Source organism: Urocampus carinirostris, chromosome 7, assembly GCF_059441175.1.
Source record: "Urocampus carinirostris isolate Australia breed hairy pipefish chromosome 7, RoL_Ucar_1.0, whole genome shotgun sequence".
Classification (NCBI taxonomy): Eukaryota; Metazoa; Chordata; class Actinopteri; order Syngnathiformes; family Syngnathidae; genus Urocampus; species Urocampus carinirostris.
In genome coordinates this window covers 30155107-30177082 of record NC_142355.1, presented here as the reverse complement: position 1 = coordinate 30177082, position 21976 = coordinate 30155107, and the positions used below count along the sequence as shown (strand labels likewise).

Below are 21976 nucleotides of genomic sequence, written 5' to 3'. Positions count from 1 at the left end.
CGCTTCTGCTCCGTGTTAAAAATAGCCAGCTGAGGTGGCTCGGGCATCTGATAATGATGCTTCCCTCGTAAGGTGTTCCTGGCATGTCCTACCGGCAAGAGACCCCGGAGACAACCCAAGACAAAAATGGTTAGAAAACCCTATGGGTCGAGAGAAAGTTTGCAGTTGTTTTTAATGGGAAAAAACAACATGTGCACCCTCGACATGGATAAAAACAGGCAGATTTTTATTCTTTGACTCATATTGTCCAAACACATAATCAACCAGACAACTTTAAAGTAGTGTTTTACCCAAATAAGTTTAATGACTGAAAGTCAAATTTGATAAAACCAGAAATCCAAATTATGATTAGTAAACTTGTCATGATTACCGATGCGATTCACCTGTGACCGCTCATTTGGCGCCAACCGCCGAGGGTTCTGATTGGCTCTCTGTCACTATTTCAACCCAGTCCTGTCAATCCCCTGGGGTCAGTCCATCTGCAAATCTCCGTGTATACTAGGCAAGCCTTTTTTTACCCTGACCCATGCCTGTGCCGTTTTTTTTGCTCCAGTTTGTCTCCCGCTACGACCTGTTTTGATCCCGACCACGTTTGCTCTCCCGTGCCGGCTTACAAATCGTTTCCGACCCGGACCACGTCTTGCTACCGACCAGTTTTCCGCCCTTGACACCGCCATCGCTCGCTACGGAATATCCACTTCCGTGTTCGGATCACAATCCGAGTACGAGAGCGACTTGCTTCCCGCGCCCAGCAAACACCGGATCGTGGGCGCAGCCCTTCCTCTCTCTTTCAATAAAACTTGTGGTAAACGTTACGCAAGTGGGTCCTGTTTCCGTTCTGATCCTGACAAAACTAGAGAAAAAAAATCACAAAACTTTGCTAATGGTTAGAAATGGGCATCGCCTAATGACAATTAAGGTTCAGGTTTAATTAAGATTAGAAAAAAGCTCTAATTTGGACTCCAGTATTTAAAATGTTTGGTTTTACGAAGTTTTAATGACTCAGAATATTATTTTTTTCCTTTCCTTTTATTGCTTTCTTGACTGAAAAAAAACAAATTAATCTAGGTGTGTCCAAGTCTTGTTGTCATGGTTACTGATTTGGTTTTTCCAATCATAGAAGAGTGCACAGCCATTTTGGGGGGGGCAAGAGATAAAATTAAAAGAAACGGCATAACCACACATTTCCACCCAAACAATTTTAATATGCATACAATGTGATACTCAAAATTTAGGGACAAAATAATTTTCCCCCAGTATCAGTATTGACTCACGGGTCTTGTGAAAAAGCCCCGGTGCGCCGTTAACACAGCTTCCAGTTGTTCAACCTTTTCACAGTGTTCGTTTCCAGTTAGCTTGTCGTAGTCAGCATGTTTCATCTGGAGGTACTGCTTGATACAGGGTTTGTACACCTTTTCCATAGCCAAATTCAAGCACTTTTTAAACACTCCTCGGGTCAAATTTTCAATGTTTAAAGCACCTTCAAAGGAAGAAATCCTATGTCGATCAAAACAACTTTTTTGTTGTTGGCTTCGATGAGTAGAACAGAGTCGCTTTCTTGCTGCAAGCACATACTTTGTGCTATTTTGCAATGTTCCTATACAATCTAAACTCATGTGAATTCTGATGTTCTGCTTCAACAATGCACGCGTAGCTTGGCTACGTCACACTTGTTTACAAACACGGAAAAAGGCTCTATAGGTGTTGGGTAATAATTGGATTCAATACAGGAGACAAAAAAGACAGAAAGTACTGTATGTATAAAAAGCAGAAAACTGAGCCTTATTTGGACTCATTTTAATGATATTGATTGCTCCGAAGCAGAGTACATTTAATCTCTCAATCTTAGTGACTGCTGATCTTTTACTTTTTTAAAATGTATTTCAATTTATAGTTGTGTGTTTTTCAAAAGATCTGTATCTAGATTGGTTAAAACGGATTTTTTTTGTGCATTTATCATTTATCTATAGCATTGAAGAGTTAATATTTTCCATTTTTATCTTATGGTTTTGCATTTTCAGATATTTTGTCTTGTTGTTCTACCTTAAATCTGTTCAGTATGTAAAGATTTATAATGACTTTGTATTTTACAATTTTTAAGATCTGCCAATATTTTAGTTTTATGCCATGTGTTTTGCAGGGATCACCTGCAAACCATATGAAATTACTAATTACTGGATCGTTTTGTGCGATATGTTTTATCATTATTGATAATATATCAATAAACAACAAAAAATCTGAGGAGACATTTGGGAACAATAAGAGCCGGTTTCCTTAATAGAGCTGTTCCCTTGGGTGCGACCAGTAGGGGGCGGTGAAGCTTCACATGACAAAGCCATAATGACAAGCCATCAGGGCAGGTGTGTCGGCTTCATTTTTAAGCGAATTGAATAAAAAATGTCTTCATTTATTGCGTTGTCTATAGAGTCAGACTGCCAAGAACCAATTTCAATCATTTTCAAGCACCTTACCCAATATTCAAGCATTTTTCAGACCTTGAAAACACAACATAAAAATTCAAGCATTTTCAAGGATTTCAAGCACACATATGAACTCTGTTTTTTATCCTGCTGTCAACATTACTGGCAGGCTACATATTAATTTTATAATTAAGATGGGCCCATAAAAATTTTATCACGATTCGTAACTGGCCAGACATTGGATGTGCCTGGCCTAAAAGCACAGTAAAAATTGCAATAAGTTTGGGCCAATAGCAAGCACATGGCAGTACAGTATTGTCTAATGTGAATGAATACCACTGCCAAGAGCACAGCGTAGCAGCAAGATGCCACACAAACATGGCAGTGACATATAGGTAAGGATTCCACTATGTAAAAGAAATACAAATTTCTCGACCTATGATGTTTTGTATAAAATTTAAGATCGGTATGATAGTTCATGCATTTTTGCCTAGTATTTAGATCATTTTTTGTACCACCAGGAGGCGCTAAATATTACACACTGTCTCTTTAATTAAAGTAAATACATTAATTATTTGAAATATACATTAAAAGGAACTTCACAGAGTACAAAAGCTTGTGTAAATCTTAACAACCATTATGTTGCGCCATTATGCTAGCAATAGACAGGAACACTGTACATCAATTCAACAAACAGGCAAGTAACAAGAATATGGAATAAATAGCATTCACATAACTTGAGTGTAAAATAGCACGAGAAAAAAAAAAAAAAAAGACAATAGCCTGCATGCCTCTGCCCTGCTTGCCAGACGGCTAACCCAGATACAAAACACACAACCAGTCCCATAACTATTTCATCATTCCACTCATTAAAACACAATTAAATTAAAGTTATTTTCATACACCTAATTTCTTAGCAACCTCAGTAATCGCTCCATCATCCGACCAGTATGTGCAACATCTTTGTTGCTGCACAGGAACCCGTCGATTGACATAATAGCGTCACGTCAAACTGTGTACGATTCCTTACACACACAAAAATTTTCTATATACTGGACTGTCTCAGAAAATTAGAATATTGTGATAAAGTTCTTTATTTTCTGTAATGCAATTAAAAAAACAAAAATGTCATACATTCTGGATTCATTACACATCAACTGAACTATTTCAAGCCTTTTATTATTTGAATATTGCTGATTTTGGCTTACAGCTGAAAAAAACTCAAAAATCCTATCTCAAAATATTAGAATACTTCCTCAGACCAACTAAAAAAAATAATTTTATAACAGCAAAACTAAATCAAACATTTGAAAATGTCCATTGATGCACTCAGTACTTGGTTGAGAATCCTTTTGCACGGATTACTGCATCAATCCGGCGTGGCATGGAGGCCATCAGCCTGTGGCATTGCTGAGGTGTTATTGATGCCCAGGATGCTTCGATAGCGGCCTTCAGCTCATTTGCATTTGTAGGTCTGGTGTCTTTCATCTTCTTCTTAACTATACCCCACAAATTCTCGATGGGGTTCAGGTCAGGGGAATTAGCAGGCCAATCAAGGACAGTGATGCCATGGTCAGTGCACCAGTTACTGGTGGTTTTGGCACTGTGGGCAGGTGCCAGATCATGCTGGAAAATGAAATACTCATCTCCATAGAGCTTTTCAGCAGATGGAAGCATGTAGTGCTCTAAAATCTCTTGGTACACAGTTGCATTTACTCTGGACTTGATGAAACACAGTGGACCAACACCAGCAGCTGACATGGCTCCCCAAACCATTGCTGACTGTGGGAACTTCACACTGGATTTCAAGCAACTTGGATTTTGCTCCTCTCCAGCCTTTCTCCAGACTCTGGCGCCTTGACTTTCAAATGAAATGCAAAACTTGCTTTCATCTGAAAAGAGGACTTTGGACCACTCTGCAACTGTCCAGTGCTTCTTCTCCATAGCCCAAGTCAGACGCTTCTTCCGTTGTCTTGAGTTCAGAAGTGGCTTGACCATGGGAATACGGCTATTGTAGCCCATTTCCCGGACACGTCTGTGAACTGTGGCTTTTGATACCTGGACTCCAGCTTCAGCCCACTATCTTTGAAGCTCCCTTAAATTCTGGAAGCTGCTCTTCTTCACAATTTTGTTAAGGCTGCGGTCATCTCTCTTGGTTGTGCAGCGTTTCCGGCCACATTTTTTCCCTTCCAACAGACTTTTTGTGGATATGCTTTGAAACTGCACTCTGTGAACAGCCTGCTCTTTGAGAAATTTATTTTTGTGTCTTACCCTCCTGATGGAGGGTATCAATGATGGTCCTCTGGACAGCAGTCAGATCAGCAGTGATTTAGTTTACTGAACCAAGCTGAGTGTTTTTAAGGCTCAGGAAACCCTCGCAAGGTGTTTCGAGTTAATTATATGATTCAGGTGACTAGTTGAATAGCCTACTTGTATACTTTTTCATGATTTTCTAATATATTGAGATAGGATTTTTGAGTTTTCTTAAGCTGTAAGCCAAATTCAGCAATATTAAAATAATAAAAGGCTTGAAATAGTTCAGTTGATGTGTAATGAATCCAGAATGTATGACATTTTTGTTTTTTTAATTGCATTACAGAAAATAAAGAACTTTATCACAATATTCTAATTTTCTGAGACAGTCCAGTATATAAAATCGATCTATCAATATACCAAAGCCAGACTACAGGCAAGAATACACTCACATTCACCAAACATGTATTCCCCCTGCTCTTTCCAACCTGACACCGAACATTAAGCCCACTGTACACCAAGGGCTGAGTTGCTGCGCCATACAACCCTTCATCCACAGAGAGGCCCGACAGCGTACACTGGTTTACCCCCTATGCATCATATGCATTGATATCAGTCATTCAAAAAATAGATACATTACATATTTATATATACAGTGAACCCTCATTTATCACAGGAGATTACGTTCCAAATAGAATGTGAAATGTTAGAAGAAACCTTTATTTTTGTACAATTATTATACAATTCAATACTCTACCTTACACTGAAACCAAAGAATAAACCAATTTTATAGTCTCAATCATCATTTGTAAACAAATAAAAATACTCTATGAAAGTATGAAATTACTGCACTTCTGAACGCATGCTTGTCCTCTGCAGTATTGAGTTTAGCACGTGGGCCATACCTTGTAACCATCCAATTCCCTGCAACAACAAGTAAGAGGACGGTTTCTGATTTAACACCATGTTTGCTGGTTCTAGGGAATTTGTGTTTTTTTTTTCTGGACAAGGGAATCTCCCCAAATCGACTAGCATTATAGCGGGAAACTTTATTTTTGTACTAGTAACTTTCAGCGGTTGAAAACTCCCATAACCTCCGACGCCTTCCCCTCCCCTTATTTTTCCCCTATCATAAATTCTCTGTCTTAATAAATTGTGTTCTATTTCAATAGGCCGGGTTCAGTGAATCGCTTTTTATTGGGATTAGTAATTCATATCAGAACTCAAAGAACTCAAAGTAATAACCTAATTTTATTTTCTTATCGGTGTAGGAAAATTCTAGCATTATTCAGAGAAAAAAAAGATTTACAAGCAACACTTAGGCAAATTCATTTATGATTGTAGTAAAGAATAATTCGTTTCAGCCCTAACGATTTTCAAAATTAAAGCTAGAAAAATCCCTGCGAGAGAGAGTGGAATGGATGGATGGATGGATGGATGGATGGATGGATGGATGGATGGATGGATGGATGGATGGATGGATGGATGGATGGATAGATAATTTTATACATTCTTTAAGTTATTAAATTTCATTTTTTTATTCTAGTGTTTTTAAACACCCAAGAATATTTTTAACATTTTACAAATATATATATATAAATTCAGGATGATGCTACAACTGTCACAATGACACACAGCCCACACTTAAGGATTTACCTGGTGTCTACATGAAAAAATATGTTTTATGTTTTTTATCAAATATTTCAATGTAGAATAAGAATAAAACCACAAAATGTGGATAGCTACTGGTGAATCAGATGAGTCTTTTATTTTATTAGAAAAATAAAACAACAGCTCTGGAATATTCCAAGATCCAAGTACGATATATGGTGTGTGTGTGTGTGTGTGTGTGTGTGTGTGTGTGTGTGTGTGTGTGTGTGTGTGTGTGTGTGTGTGTGTGTGTGTGTGTGTGTGTGTGTGTGTGTGTGTGTGCATTTTCTATCAATTGTTTGCATTTGACTCGTGACGAAGAACACAGATATAATTTTTTTAAAAACATATTTTGGGCAATTTATCAAAAGGTTTTGCCTCACCATATTCAGTTTTTTATATATTTTATACTTTTCATCTCCGTCACATCCAGTAGACAATCCTTCATTTATATCTTTTTTACATGTTTTGAATTTATGATAACTTCTCACAATGTACATTTTAGAATAGTCAATTTTCTTCATTTTTCACATGACAGCGTACTAGAAATTGTTCATTAACTACAATTCCGTCTGATTTTGTTCTAAAAGCACAGAACAAATAAAAGAATTAAAAGCAGCACCGGTGTATTGACATACTGGATGCATTACAACGACCACATTCTAATATTGTTTCTATTTTAGTTTATGGTTTAAATGTATAATCTTAGCGTTAGCGAGTTGCGACGAGGATTGCCAAGGCTAAAATTATTATAACACACAAGACACACACACTCCTGATAGCTTATGATAATTGCAGTACATGCTTAACAAATCTTTTTTTTTTATCAGTAGAAATTTCTTAATATTTTCCAGAAAATTCAAGTCAAGTCGTTTTTATTTGTGACGCCCTTAATCACAAAGAGTCTCAAAGAGCTGTGCAGACGATAGACGATTATTACACCATCCCCTGATCTAAAACCTCTTGCACCATAAATAATCAAGGAACATTGTATTGACAAAACAAAAATGAGCATTGCTTGATTTGTATTTTTCGTGTTTTTTGTATTTTTCTTAGAAAAGGCGTATTCTGTAGTTTGCTGTAAACTGGTGTAGAAAACTATGGAAAATTCCTTTTTGGTAGCAATCAATATTTAATATAAAAGGTACTAAATTAAGTATTTAAAATGTATGTTTTTTTGCAGGATTCATATTGATAAGAATATTAAAAATAATCATCATTCTATTTTATATCCTTTTAAAAGTTAAATACAGTATTGACGTTTTTTTTAGAATTTGTACAAGCCAAATGGCCCGGCACTGTCCGGCTGTCAAAGATTGGGTTTGGCTGCTTGGAGTGGTCGGTGATCGGGAGCTGCAGCACTCAACTTGGCTGCCAGAGGGCGTTGGAGACCCCATAAAAGCAGATGTTTATTGATTTCGTCTGTATTTATTTGCGGCGCCGTGACACGAAACCTAGCTAAAGACACTTGCGGAGGCCTAGTACAACTCTGTATATTTTCACGAAGTTCTGTGCTTTTATAACAAATTCAGATGGAATTGTAGTTAATGAACTATTTCTAGTACACTGTCATGTGAAAAATTAAGATAATTGACTATTCTAAAATGTACATTGTGAGAAGTTTCAGTGGTTTCGGAGCCCGTTTGTCACATACAAACACAAGCACACCACCAAATACGCAGACACACAAATCAGGATTTATAAAGTAGTTTATATAGATCATTCATGTATAGTTTATTGTATGTTTGCTTTCATTGGAATTTCATCTTGCTTTATTAATTTCATTTTCAATGTGCTTCCGAATGCAATTTTTTATTTTGTACAAAAAATATATCAAAAGTGTTCAGTAATACTCGTAAATTTACTGAACATATTAGTCTTATTAGCATAATTCTTTAGGGGTTTTGATCAGAAAATTAACTTTATTTTAAGCCTATAAAATGCTAGCTGAGACTTCATTTTATCTCTTGGTTGACTTTAGCCTATTGTCTTCTTATGAATGATATTTTATTGGATATGTGTACAAGGAACTATAAAATATTGTTGATAGAGGAAATATTCTTTAAAATTGTCTTTCTTGTCAGTGATAACAACATTGTTTACCACAAAATTAGACGTGACAGTCCAAGATAAACATATAATAAAAGAATTAAAAGAGAAAAAGAAGATAAGAAATAATAATAGAAGAAGAAATAGGATGATACTGCAGTCACGGGGGCTTTCTAGACTGCTCTAAATTTTAACTACAAGAGAAAAATAATGCAATTGAAATAGTGAAATGACATTCGCAGGAACATATTTCCAGAACAAAAGTAGAGAAATAAAATATGATATGATATATTTTTCCACAGTCTTTTTTGCTTGTTTAATGTTAAAGTAACACGCGCTTTCGTATTTAATGTCATTTGATTTAATCATTCCTACGATTTTATTTTGGTTGCACTCCTAAAACATAAAATATTAGCGGATTCAAAGATTTCTTACTTTATTTTTTATTTTATTTTTCTTCTCTTTTATGTCACGGTCCTTAAACAGTAAGTAGCTTTGCCTGCATTAGTGCTGTTAGTGATAATATTTTTATTAAAAACATGTGGGTGTCATGATTTGCCCATTGCCCTCACCTTTGCCCGCTCGTTTGGCTCCAGCTGCTGCTCGTTTCCTGATTGGTTTCCCTTCTATTTAAACTCAACACTTTTAGTCATTCCTTGTCAGTCCATCAGGGAACCTCCGCACACGCAAGGCGAGCACTTTTTTGACTCTGGCTCCCGTCTGTCTCGTCCTATCCTGTATCCTACTACGCTGCCCTGGCTTCCCGATTTTCTCCGGCAACCTGACTTGATTCCTTCCTCCGACCACGCTCCGATCTCCCGTCCCGGCTGCCCGACTTGTTTCTGTCCACCGACCACACTCCGATCTCCCGTCCCGGCTGCTTCTCCTGCCCAACGATCACCGAATTGCTGGCGTTTGTTTACCCGCGCCTGACTTCTCTGCTTCCGCTTGGTGTGAAACATTACGCGTTTGGGTCTACTGTCTGTTCTGGTTCTGACAGTGGGTTATTGAAATAAGATATAACTAGGGGGAAAATGATTTAAATTTACTGTATTTCCTGGTAAATTGAAAAAAAAATCAAAGTTCATTTTCAAAAAATGTTTTATTGAGTTAAACTGAAAAAAATATACTTTAAGTTAAAAGATAGCTGCAAGTAGAAGAATATCTCCTTACTTTAAAATGACTTTACTTCCTTATCTATGCATCATTATTATAAGGTGTTTACAGTATTTTTATTCTTTTACAACCTCTTTTAAACTGTAATTTTAAATTAACTTGGATTCCCCAAAAAATGAAGATTTCTAAGAAAAAGAGTAGGATATTTTGTGAACACTTAAAAAACTTTCTTCAGATTTGCTGAAGACGTGAGGAAAAGTGAAGTGATTTGTTTTAGTTTGATAGGAGTTTTCTAATGATATCATTAGCTTAGCATGATGGCTATCTTGGAAAGTGTCCTTAGATCCAACTGTAAAACGAGCGAGACTGAAACAGAGTGTATATTTTATTGTGAAAGTGACTTATACTAGCAATTTTGTTTTTATGGACACAAAATTACAACTAATTCTGTGTTTGTAGAATACAAATAAATAAGCAATACCCAATATTTTCGTCCATCTCAGGAGACGGCCATATTGAAACTGCCCGTCGACTCTTGATGACATCACAGTTAGGCAGGGCTCACCAATCACGTCTTAGGTGTTCAAATGAAGCTGAGACATGATTGGCTCACTTAACCCAGAGCAAATGAAATGTAATTTTCGCTCGACAACAAATTTTAAATTACCGGCTGCTAAGATGGACATAAAAACGCGTGGGATTTATATCTAATTTGTTATCGTGTGGTGTTCAAGAATTCCACATAAACGGGTTACCAAACCAAAGAATGTGGACCAAATTGTCCAGTATTTGAGCGTGAGTTTTCTCAAACTAGTTTCAATAATGTTACTTAAAAACATTTTATCCTTATATTCCTCCATCTATCCATTATCAGCACCGCTTATCCTCAGTAAGGTCGCGGGGGTGCTCGAGCCCATCTAAGCTTTCTTCAGGCAGTGGGCACAACTCACTCGCTCATTCACACCTAGGGACATTTTGGTCCAACCAATTAACCTGACATGCATGTTTTTGGAATGTGGGGGGGAAACCAGAATGCCCAGCGGAAACCTACGTAAGCACGGGGAGAAAATGCAAACTCCACACAGGAAGGTTTGACACCTTGACCTCACTAATTTGTGTAACTGTGCCGCACTAATTTGGATCACCTGTGCCCGCTTGTTTGGCGCCAGCCACTGCAGGCTACCTGATTGGTTCCCTGTCCCTTTTTTAAGACCATTCCTTTTACTCTCCGGTTGTCAGTCCGTCTGTTAATACAAAGCAACCATTTTGACCCTGACTCCCGCCTGTCCCGTTTTTGCACCTATTTTTCAACCCGTCCGTTCCTGATCTCCCCGTTTGTCTCCGTTTGGCTCTGACCTGTTTTTGATCCCGACCACGTTTGCTCTCCCGTCCCGGCTTACGACTCGTTTTTGATTCCTACCACATTTTGCTCTCCTGTCCCGTCTTTGACACCACCTCCTGCTCCGGAAGATCCACTTCAGCATTCGGATCACGCTCCGATCCTGTGAGCATCTTGCTTCCCGCGTCCAGCGAGCACTGGATCGCTGGCGCTGCTGTTCCTCTATAGCTCAATAAACTTGTGAGAAACGTTACGCAATTGGGTCTACCCTTTGTGCTGGTCGTGACACTGTCCTGTCGTGCTGCTCTTTGATAGTCCTATGAGATGTTTTTTGCTAAATATATCACATTATATGGTCGAGAGAAAGAGAGAGAGGGGGGGAGAGAGAGAGAGATTACTATTTAAAAATAATTATTATTTAGTTTTTGTTTTCTTTTTGGGAGACATTGTTGCGTTTTACAGAATAGTATATATATACAAATATATATATTGGGCTTCTTGTTCTGACATGGGCGAGTGAATGCAAATGTGTATCAGAAACTTCTCCAGCAGAACATGGTTCTTCACTCGCTTAATTTATTCATTTATTCACCACCCAGCACTTGATATCTTCTCAATCTGGTTTGATCTGTTTTTGACCTGAGTGAGTCCAAAATAGACGTCCAAAATTTAATTGTGTTAAGCAATTCTGACACGGACCAAATTCAGTCAAAAGATGGTCATTGTTGCATTTACATTATCAAAAGTGGTTCAAATGTAACTCTAAAAAGTTATCTATTCAAACCAAATTAAGAGAGTAAACAGAACCTTAGCATCTTTTTAACGTCTTTTTAGCCTCTATTCAACGTCTTATAAACTTATAACTTATAAACGTCTATTCTATTTTTTTCAATGATTTTTCTGTTTTTTTCTGCTTCTTTTAAACATCTTTTTACTGTCCAATCAATGTCTTTTGAGTGTCTTTTCAATCAGTTTTTGCTGGTTGAGTGAGATTTTGATTTTAACAATCGTCAATGTTGTTTATACAAAGGGGGCGTGGCCTATTATGTGACGTCAGAGGCTCTAGTCCTTCAGACGGCTGCATGTGAGTATAGTGAGTATCACAACCAGAACAAAGGGTATACCCTATCGCCTAACGTTTCTCACAAGTTTTATTGAAAGGAAGAGGAAGGGCTTTGCCCACGATCCGGTGTTCGCTGGACGCGGGAAGCAAGTCGCTTTCATACTCGGATTGTGATCCAAACATGAAAGTGGATCTTCCGTAGCGAGCGATGGCGGTGTCAGGGACAGGAAAACTGGTCGGTAGCTGGGACTGGGAGAGCAAGGCATGGTCGGGGTCAGAAATGAGTCGTAAGCCAGGACGGAAGAGTAGACGTAGTCGGGAACAAAAATGGATCGTAAGCCGGGATGGGAGAGCAGATGTGGTCGGGATCAAAATAGGTCATAGTCGGAGACAAACAGGAGCAAAAACGGGACAGGTGGGAGTCATGATCGAAAAAGGCTTGCCTTGTATACACGGAGTTTTGCAGACAGACACACAAGCAAAGGGGATTGACAGGACTGGGTTTAAATAGGGTCAGGGAACAAATCAGATAGCCCGTAGCGGCTGGCGCCAAATGAGCGGGTCATGTGATTCAAATCATATGACCAGTGAGTGTGAGTTGTGGTCAACAGCAGCACTGAAAGAACACTCTCTCTTTGCCCACATTCAGGGGTATCGCCTGGGCAATCAACAGATGTTTGTTTTTTAAATGTATGCTACATTAAGCCAATTAACGAAAAAACAAAGAGAAAAACGTATATGCCTGAGGTCAAAATTAGAGAACAACTTGTAAAAAATTTAATAATTCTGGGAGAAAATGCCATTTTCACTGCTCAACAGTTTAAGGACATTTTATTGTGTCTACGCCATGGTAGTACAACATTTCTTCACAAAAAAAAAAAAAACTATATTTTGCCAAAAATGCACTGGTAAAATCACTTTCAGGTGCCTCCCACCTAATGATGCTAATCTAGCACATAGTGCTAGTTCTTTGATTATCTGTTAACTAGCATTCAAACTGCTGGTCACTTTGCAAGATGGTGAGCCATTCAAATGGGACAGAAATCCTCTGGCAACAGGTTTTCCAGATGAAAATGAAAGGGATGACCCTATCAGCTGTAGCAAGACAAGTTAATGGTTTCAAATTTGTTTCAAAACCTGTCTTCTTTTCTTTCTTCTTTTTCTTTTAATTTGTTCTTTCTTCCTTCTTTCTTTTCCTGTGTTTTCCTTTTTCTTGTATTTTTAATTTATTTTTCCTGTTTTCTCTTGTTCTTGCTTTTTTCACTCGTTTGACCTTTCTTTTATCTCCATTTACCTTTATTTTCTCTTTTTTCTTTTGTTTCTTTTCTTTTATGTTTTTGTTCTTTTCCCCTTGCTTTTTTTTCATTTCTTTTTTCTCCCCTCTTACTTTCATTTTCCGCTTTTTTCCTTTTCTTATCTCTGTTTTCCCCTCTTTTTCTTTACTTTCTTTGCAAAAAAATGAGAAGAAAAATGATGCTCTTTGGTCAATTTGAGTCTTTGTAGGTTGTATTATTCTTAGTTCTTTTCAGCACTTATTTTAGTTTGCACGACACAATGCAGCGACATCAAATTGTAAATGTAGTCCCTTCATTGTAAACGCAGCCCATGCAAATTACAAATTCATTTATTACTTGTTGTTTCTATTACATATACATTCTCAATGATTTTGTTTTCGGAGATTATTTTGTGTGAAAATGTTATAAACATAAATAAGAATGGTGGTATTCGTATTCGGGTTTTTGGGGGGGTTTAGACCTTTTGGGGGTGCTTAGCACCCCGAGTGTCTGGCTGCTGAAAAAATCATATTACTACACTATGACCAGTTTTTGCACACACACTGCAATACAAAGCAGCCTTCACAGACTCTGCCTGAATGCCACAAGTGACACTAGCCAAGCGGGAAGAAGGGCAGTGTAAGGAATCAAATGGACGGAACCATTTCAAAGCAGTGTACTTCTGCTTTCTTCTCATTTTGTTTTGTTTTTACGTTTTTATCTCGCATTTTCCATCATATATAAGTCCCTCTTGTCCTTTATTGAGAAAGATTGAAGAGTTTCAAAAACACCATAATTTTGGGGTTGAAATTAGGATTGCTTGAGCACCCCCAGAAACGGGCTGATTAAGCCCATCACCCAGGCCCTGCTAAATTGCGTTTGAGACACCAGCTTTATATGCCAGATAGGAACCAGAACCTTATAACATAACGTATTTAAATTCTTTTCAAACGTAAAGCGAGAAGAAACTTTGCTGTGACGTCAATTCGCGCACTCGCGCAGCAACCAAGCTTCACGGGACACAGGTAATTACCTCTTTCAGGGAAAAGGGACGATTGCATCACTCCCGAGCACCTTTGCTGGACCGGAACGTCCACCAGGATTTGATTTTGGTCTTTGGGATTGTGTCCTTATCCTTCATTTTCACCTGCGAGACACGATGAGACACTTTTAAATGGGATGGCGTGGACTCTGAGTTTCTCGATCGCGTCCTGGACGTATTTTGAATGTTTCTCTATTTTATTTTGTATTGTGTGGGGTCAATTGTGTTCTATCTTTTCAAACACGTAGTCTTCTTAATAAACGTCACACGTATTTACAGTGTTTTTCATTCGAGGTGATGACGCACGTTAAGCTTACCTTCCACGTGTAACTTTCACAATAAGTGTGTTTTTGTATGTTAAATAGCTGCCATTATACTCTCAGTTATCTTTTGGGTTTAATATAATTGTGACGTAAGCGTATGGCTATTATACGTATGTTTCAGTGTAATTATCAATTACCTCCCCTCCCTTCCCCCTTTTTGAGGAATTATGTAGTCCTAATATTAAAATCAAATCAAAATGTAGTCGTATAGAACTTTTCAAAAACCGAAATGAAATTTAAAGTGCTGTATAAAAACATACAATAAGAAAATCACCATTCCCTGCCAAATAACGGAACGTCAAATACCCAGACACGCACAAAAAATGGGTAAAAACGTAAATTAGATAAAAATAAATAAAGTAAAAACATGACATGTACAAAAAGCCCCACTCCCATTCTCATATCAATAGATTAAGTGCAATCACCACCCTAAACAAGCACACACGACTCTGAAAATGTATCTTTAAATACTTTAAATACTGCCTGCATTGATATTTTCCTTCTGTGCTCTTATTTTCGGAAATTTTTAGCTTAAATGACGTTGTACTAGTTCTCATCGCACTATTGTTCACATGCACTTACAATTTAATCCAGTGTATAAGCACTTCCTCGTAAATATATTCATTATTTTTATCTCATTTTCCTCTTTCAAGTCTGTGAGTCCTATCTTGGAATTGTATTAATAACAATAAAGAGAATATAAAGAATACATAATTTTAAATTAAAAATTAAATTAAAAATATTTATTACACGTAGATATTCTAAAAAATAATCATTATCGTTCTCCTTGAAGTCTTTTATGACATGTTTACCATGGAATGCAACGTCTAATCCCGTTATATGTTTTCATTATGTAACGACATCAAAGAAAATTCTGATTCATATTTCCCAACGTGCGAGGTCGTTGTTGTTGGTAATGATGATGCGTTAAGTGTTCGTGTGACGTCACCAAGCGACCAATCACGCTTTTGTGTTGTTTTGTATACGTCCGTGGTGCATTCGCGTGCACGTGTTAAAAGTCCATTCGTGATGCTCTTTTTTGAATGGTCACACGTGTTTTGCGTGCATGTGTGTGTAAGTGTGTGTGTGTTAGGGGTGCATGGAATATTTGTATACATAAAAAACAATTGGGTGAGGGTGTGCGGCTTATACATTGATTTTACTCTAGATTTGAATAAATAATTGGTAAATTGTAAACATTGTGGGGGTTTTAAAACTTTACAAAACGTTATTTGGATATTCGATACAGGAGGGTCCGAGAAAACGTTAGTAAGGGGTGTTTGTGTGGATTATTCACTCACAAAGTTTAATTTTCTAACAATTGTAAAAAAAAACACTTGCAATGATGCATGCAGGTTTTAGAAAATGAAAATTAAAAAGTGTGAGAGAAAAAAATGAGGAAATCCGTCAACTTAACCGAAATAAAACAAAAAGCTGTATTCAACAAGAGGTGTAAAAAAAACTGAAAGAAATGTCTAGCACACATTAGAACTTTCCGCCATGATACATATAAAGTTAACTCTCACTCGTTGACGGGGCACGTGACGCCATTCAGCGACCAATCATGCTTTTGTGGTGAGTTTTGTTTAAGACCGTGGTGCATTTGCGTGCACTAGTATAGGAAAGTCAATTCGCGCTGCACTTCTTTGAATGGTCACACGTGTTTTTGTCTGCGTGTGTGCTTGTGTGTTTGGGCTGAAGGGGGGTGGTGGTCTTGAAATACTTCGATTCATAAAAAAAAAAAAAAAAAAAAAATGGGTGTGTGAGGGGTGCGGCTTATAAATTGAGGTTTTTTTCTAAACCTGAAAAAGAGGTAAATAGTAAACATTGTGATTTTTTTTTCAGTTTGCAAAAAGTTAATTTGATATTTGCTTGGAAAACTTCTATGACTGTAAAACTGTTGATTGGGTTGGGGGGGGTTTCTGCGGCTTATAAATAGATTATTCTCTAAACCTGAACAAATAATTGTTCTATTGTAAGCATTGAAACTATTTTTTGAACTTTATAAAAGCTCATTATGATATTTAATTCAGGAAGGTCCGGAAAAAGTGAGTTAGGGGTGTTTGTGTGTATTTTGGACTTTTCGAAAATTAACAGGAGAAAACGTTGCAATGAAGCATATAGGAATTGGAAATTTTTAAAAAGTGTGTTAAGAATTCATTTGGGGGAATTAGTCAACTAAAACCAACAACAAAGATAATTAAATAAAGCTTTAATGCAAAAGAGTTGAGTGACTAAAAACAAGACGACATTTCCATCGCATATTAACATTTCCCAAAATGGTAACTAGAAACTAAACTAGTAGCTACTAACTCTCACTCGATTTTGTTGATAATGATGATGCCTTGACGGAACAAGTGACGTCACTGAGCGCCCAATCACGCTTATGTCATAAGTTTTGTTTACGTCGGTGGTGCATTCATGTACACGTGTTGAAAAGTCCATTTGTTTTGCACTTTTTTGAATGGTTACACTTACACGTGTTTTTGTGGTTGGGAGATGTGGGCGGGGGGTGCTTGGAATGCGTTTATTTCTATTCATTAAAACAATTGGGTGTGGGGATACGGCTTATATTAAGATTTGTATCTGCACCTGAAGAAATATTTGGTATACTGTAAACATTTTGACTCATTTATTCTTTTTACTTTACAAAGTGCCATTTGGTCTTCGACACAAGAGGGTCCCAAAAAGTTAGTAAGGGGTGTTTGCGTGTATTTTGTCCCACAAACTTTTCTTCTCGAACAATTAGCCAAAGAAAACACTCGCAATGAAGCGTGCAGGGTTTGGAGGGAAAAAAATCAAAGCGTGAAAGGGGAGTTGGAGTGTGGAAATCCGACAACAAAGATGAAGAAAAGGGCTTTAGTGAAAACAAGTTGAGTAAATAAAAACAACAAGGAGAAGAAACGATACAGAAAAGCACAATAAAAGAGCCGTGCGCATAGAGGGGAAATTCCACGAGTGTCCGCGCTTGAAATCCATCCTCGTCGATGTTTCTCGGCGCCGAGTGCGCCCCCCGCGAATGCTTTTTGGGGTAAGGGCTTCCCAGATGAATAGCTCAGAACAGCAAGCCCAGACCGCAAAAAGATTCGAGAAGGGCATTATTTCTTTCTTTTGCAGAGGGGGGTGTCTCCTCCGTGACTTCCTTCACTCCACTCGAGTGAATCTCGCGCGCGCTCAAACAGGGAATCTCCGTGATTTTAGCGCTGTCCGTGGTACTTTCCTCCCACCCTCTTCTTCTCTGCACTGGAAGCTGATTGCATGCTAAATGCATGCACCCCCACCCATTTTCCTCCTTCCTTTTCTCATGTAGTGTTAAAAAAGAAGACCCCCCCCTCCTCTTCCTCTTCTCCTGGTTGCTGCTTTTTATTGTTGCTGCTGCTGCAGCCGCTCCGTGCAAGGAGGGAGCCAGGCTGAAGACTGCTGGCAATAAATAGAGAGCAACGGAGGCTGGTGATTGGTGCACAGGCAAGCTCGTCATCAGCCAATCAGAGCATGGCTCGCATAGGGACCCCCCTTTTAAAAAAAAAAAAAAAAGAGGGGGGGGATTGTGATCAATAGCGATGATTTGAGGGATCGTGCTACTTCCTGATTCTTTTTTTTTCATAAGACATGTAAATTGAATTAGGAGTTGGATTGAGAGGGGGAGGTGGTGGTCCAACCAATCAAATCACTGCAATGCAAAGTGTCAACGCAGCATCCAAACAATACTCGTGTGATGGAGGGAAGAAGTTAATGGACCTACCTGTTTCAATTTATACGTTTTCCCCGTATTTTATACGTTTTTGGATTATTTCAAACTGCGAACGTCGTATAATAAGCAAAAAAAGGTATTGCACGTGTTAAAAGCACTAATAAATATGCTGAAGCGGTGTTTATGTTGTTTATTTGGTAAATGCAATGAACCTGTTTTATACATATTTTTTATGCAACATAGTTTGTCTGTGAGTAAATAGGTGCGTTATGTTTGGAGGGTTTATTATCGCGTAAAAGGGGGAAGTCAATCATTAATAATGGGGGAAATTGGCTGAGATTGACAGGTATGTGTTTCCTTCCTAAATACCCGGATTTAGGAATTTAGAATCTGTGCAATTTATCTTAATAACACACACATTTTTCTGATGTCTGTTTTTATTTACCAAGTGGTCTTTTTCTTTTGCAAGTCAGTCACGATTGCCCCCCCTACCGTCTGGATTGCATAGTGACTGCCTGACGCAGAGCGTGCACAAAACCCACGTCACGACGGATAAGCTGTGCACCCCCACCCTCCCACCCCTTTTCCACTCATCTTTCTGCAAAATGAACTCAAATATGCAAAGGGAAAAATAAAAATCAGTGAAAGGGGTTTGCCCCCTCCCCTATTTATCCCGCTATTCGTTTTGGGCGCTCATTTACACAGAACTCTGTTGGGAAGATAAAAATATCAATCGTACGCCCTCTTCTGGTCAGAACTGCAAACAAGGACATTAAATTGGAGAAATAAGCGTGGGTGGTAGGAATATTTTAACCCCCCTGCCCCCCACTCCCCCCCCCCCCCCCCCCCCCCCGTTATCAAACGTTTTCCATTAAATTAACGCGTATTTTGTGGGGACATCTCGCTCACATACGTTCAAAACAAAGCTCACTACGCCACCTGGCGGGAATTCAGCACCATGAACAGCTCCCGGGTCTCCCGTTTGGCTTTCTGCGGGTCATTTTTTTCTTCTGCCTCCCTACCACCTCCACAAATGTGTGCACCTCAAAAATAGGAAAACGGGGAACCCCCCTTCAATATGAACCCCATAAAGCAATAGAAAATAAAAAGGGAATGGAGGAGTGGTTGGTTAAGTGGGGATTTATCAGCGTGGAGGCGATATAGGGAGGTTAAAGAGGGTTTCTATCAAAGTGGTAGCGACGTGGGGGGCGAGGGTGATTCCGAGCCTGCAGGAAGTGTGCACGGTTGCCACGCGAGTAGAAAAAATAGGGGAAGGGGTGCCTGAAATGGGGGGGGGCTAAGTCAGGAAAATAAATGCATGCAATTTCGATGTCACTCACCTGGCTTTACCTTTGAGTCCACCTCCTAGGAAGCAGAAAAAAATACAAATAAAAATCATTTGCCAAAGTTTACCAACGGAATCCTAAATCTGACACCCCCTTTGCTTTATTTATACACACACACATTTGTATATATTTGTATGTATATATATATACACACATGTGGAGCATGCAAAACATCCTTTTTGCGATTTTACCATCAGAATCCTTATATTGATACCGTATTTACACGTGGAGCATGCAAAACTAACTCCAAGTTATTTTTAGCAGGAGGCAAACATGTTACGTGAAGCTACATGCAAATGTGCCCCCCACGAGTGTACGAGGGGGTGCTATTTGTTGCGCAAATGCAACAACTCCGTTGGTGTGTGTTTTTTTAAATTATAATTATTTTTTGTCTAATGCTGAAGATGACGACGGAACAGAAGGCACATTCTACCTGTCTCGATGGGTCTCCACAAGTGGAACGGGTCTTCATATTTATAAATGTGATTTTCAAACCCCCCAACCCCCTTCCACCCCCTGGAAAAAACAACAACCGTGTGGTCGAGAACATCGTACCAAGCTGCTTTCCCCAACGAGACTAAGAAGCAAACCCTCTGCAAAAAATAAATAAATAAAAAGCAGTTTTTCTTTTTTTTGAGGGGGGGATAGGGGGTTGAAGGGCTGCGTCAGTTACTAGGCATTGACGTCACGTTCTGATTCTCTCTTTTTTTTTTCACTCCGCCCCGCGGAGCTTGCTTGGGAAGATGCCGCTGCCCTCCTGTGCGTAAAAAATAAAATATATCACATCTGAATTTGCTCTACTTATGGATTTCTACATTTATTTTTAAAAGAAACGCGACTGCATTGCTTTTTAACATAAACTCGTCAAAAATGGAATCAATAACTGCAAATAAATTACCTGATATAAGGTGCTTACGTGAAAAAGTGGGAAAAGAATTTAAATTTAGGGGGGGCTGAAAAAGGGCTGCACCCGTCGCATTGCTCTCTTCTATTTTTAGCTTTGCCTGTGGCCCAACTGTACATCATTAAAAATACACGTCAAACTCCCCCTTGCCTTCTTTTGAAGCCCCCCTTTTTTCTTCTTCTTTCCCCCCTCCCCAAGTGAAAAAGAGACACAAGGAGACGTATGCAAGTGACGTCACAGACGACACACATGCAGGGGGTGGGAGGAAAAAAATGTCCTCAATCAAAAAGGGAGCAGCACACTTATCAATGGGAGGAAAGGTGCAGTGCTAATGTTGGCCGTTACATGGCGACAAACTCAAATTGGAATGGAACTTTCAAGAGAAGAAGAAAATGATTGCAAATGAAAAGGTTATGGGGGGGGGGCGACAAAATAAATGTGTTTAATGAGATGTTTTTTGTTGAAAGTGACTATTTGCATAAAATAAGGAAACCATGGTAAGAAATGCATCATTTACATTGCATATTACATTTAAATAAGAAAATACAGCAAGAAAACATCGACATAATATAGTATTTTATCTTACAGATATAAAATTACAAAAGAAATGAATTTCCAAAATAAAGTAAACTACACACTCAATGATGTTATATGACATATATGTATGTATACAGTATACAAAATATAAATCAAATGCAAATGGAATTGTCCAATTTAAACATACAAGAAACGACTAAATATACGAAAGCGATCAAGATGCGATATCGGAAAGATGAACAAAATCCCCCTTAAAATAAAAGAAAAAATACCAATTATAAAATGATAAATATTTTTGAAAAACTTTGGATAACGATCAGTCAGTTTACAAAATATCCATAAAAAAAGAAATCGAGATGTAATATCTGGAAAAATAAGAATTGCTCGCCAAACAAAAATTTCAAAGTAGTGCTTTCAGTAAAATCATTGAAATATAAAAAATGGCGGGAAAAATCAACAATTTATAAAATATACACCAAATACGTAAGGAATCTAGATGTAGAAGAACAATTACTTGCCAAGGTAAGAGGTTAAAGCCGTACTTAAGATAAAATATATATTTAAAAAAAATAGGAGGGGGAGATCAATAATTTTATCAAAATACATAAAGAATCGAGATGTAACATTGGAAAGAAGAACAATTACTTGCTAAAGTAAAACCTAAAAGCAGTAGTTATGGTAAAAATTAGGGGCGGAAAATCAATAATTTGACAAAATATAAACAAAAAAAGTCAGAAATCGAGATCCCCGCCACGCAGTCTGCGAACTTACGGTAAGGAACGGTCACGTGGGCGAATCAAAAAGATTGGTGCAACCCACGCAGTACTCAATGTTCCACGGCAACTTGTCTTTTCTCACTTTCTATCTCTGACTTTATGTCGCTTCTTCGCAACGCGGAGCACACCAACACAATAAACTTGCAGAAAAATGCACGATTCGATTACTACGATGTTTTATTTTCCCTTCCCC

General features: G+C 38.2%; 1 long non-coding RNA gene across 5 annotated transcripts in view; it reads right to left on the bottom strand.

Moving 5' to 3' along the window:
• The window catches only part of LOC148362946 (uncharacterized), a 33171-nt gene that overhangs the window by 10982 nt on the left and 213 nt on the right, over positions 1–21976 (bottom strand). Inside the window, exons 1-4 of one of the 5 annotated variants that reach the window (XR_015850935.1) lie at positions 20465–20483; positions 20000–20323; positions 19561–19585; positions 14198–14311 (exon numbers count right to left, since the gene is read on the bottom strand). This is a non-coding gene — a long non-coding RNA (uncharacterized LOC148362946). Of the gene's footprint in view, positions 1–14197; positions 15087–19560; positions 19586–19999; positions 20324–20464; positions 20484–21778; position 21976 lie in introns of those variants that run through there. The other 4 variants (XR_015850934.1, XR_015850936.1, XR_015850933.1 and 1 more) reach the window with 4 other exon arrangements.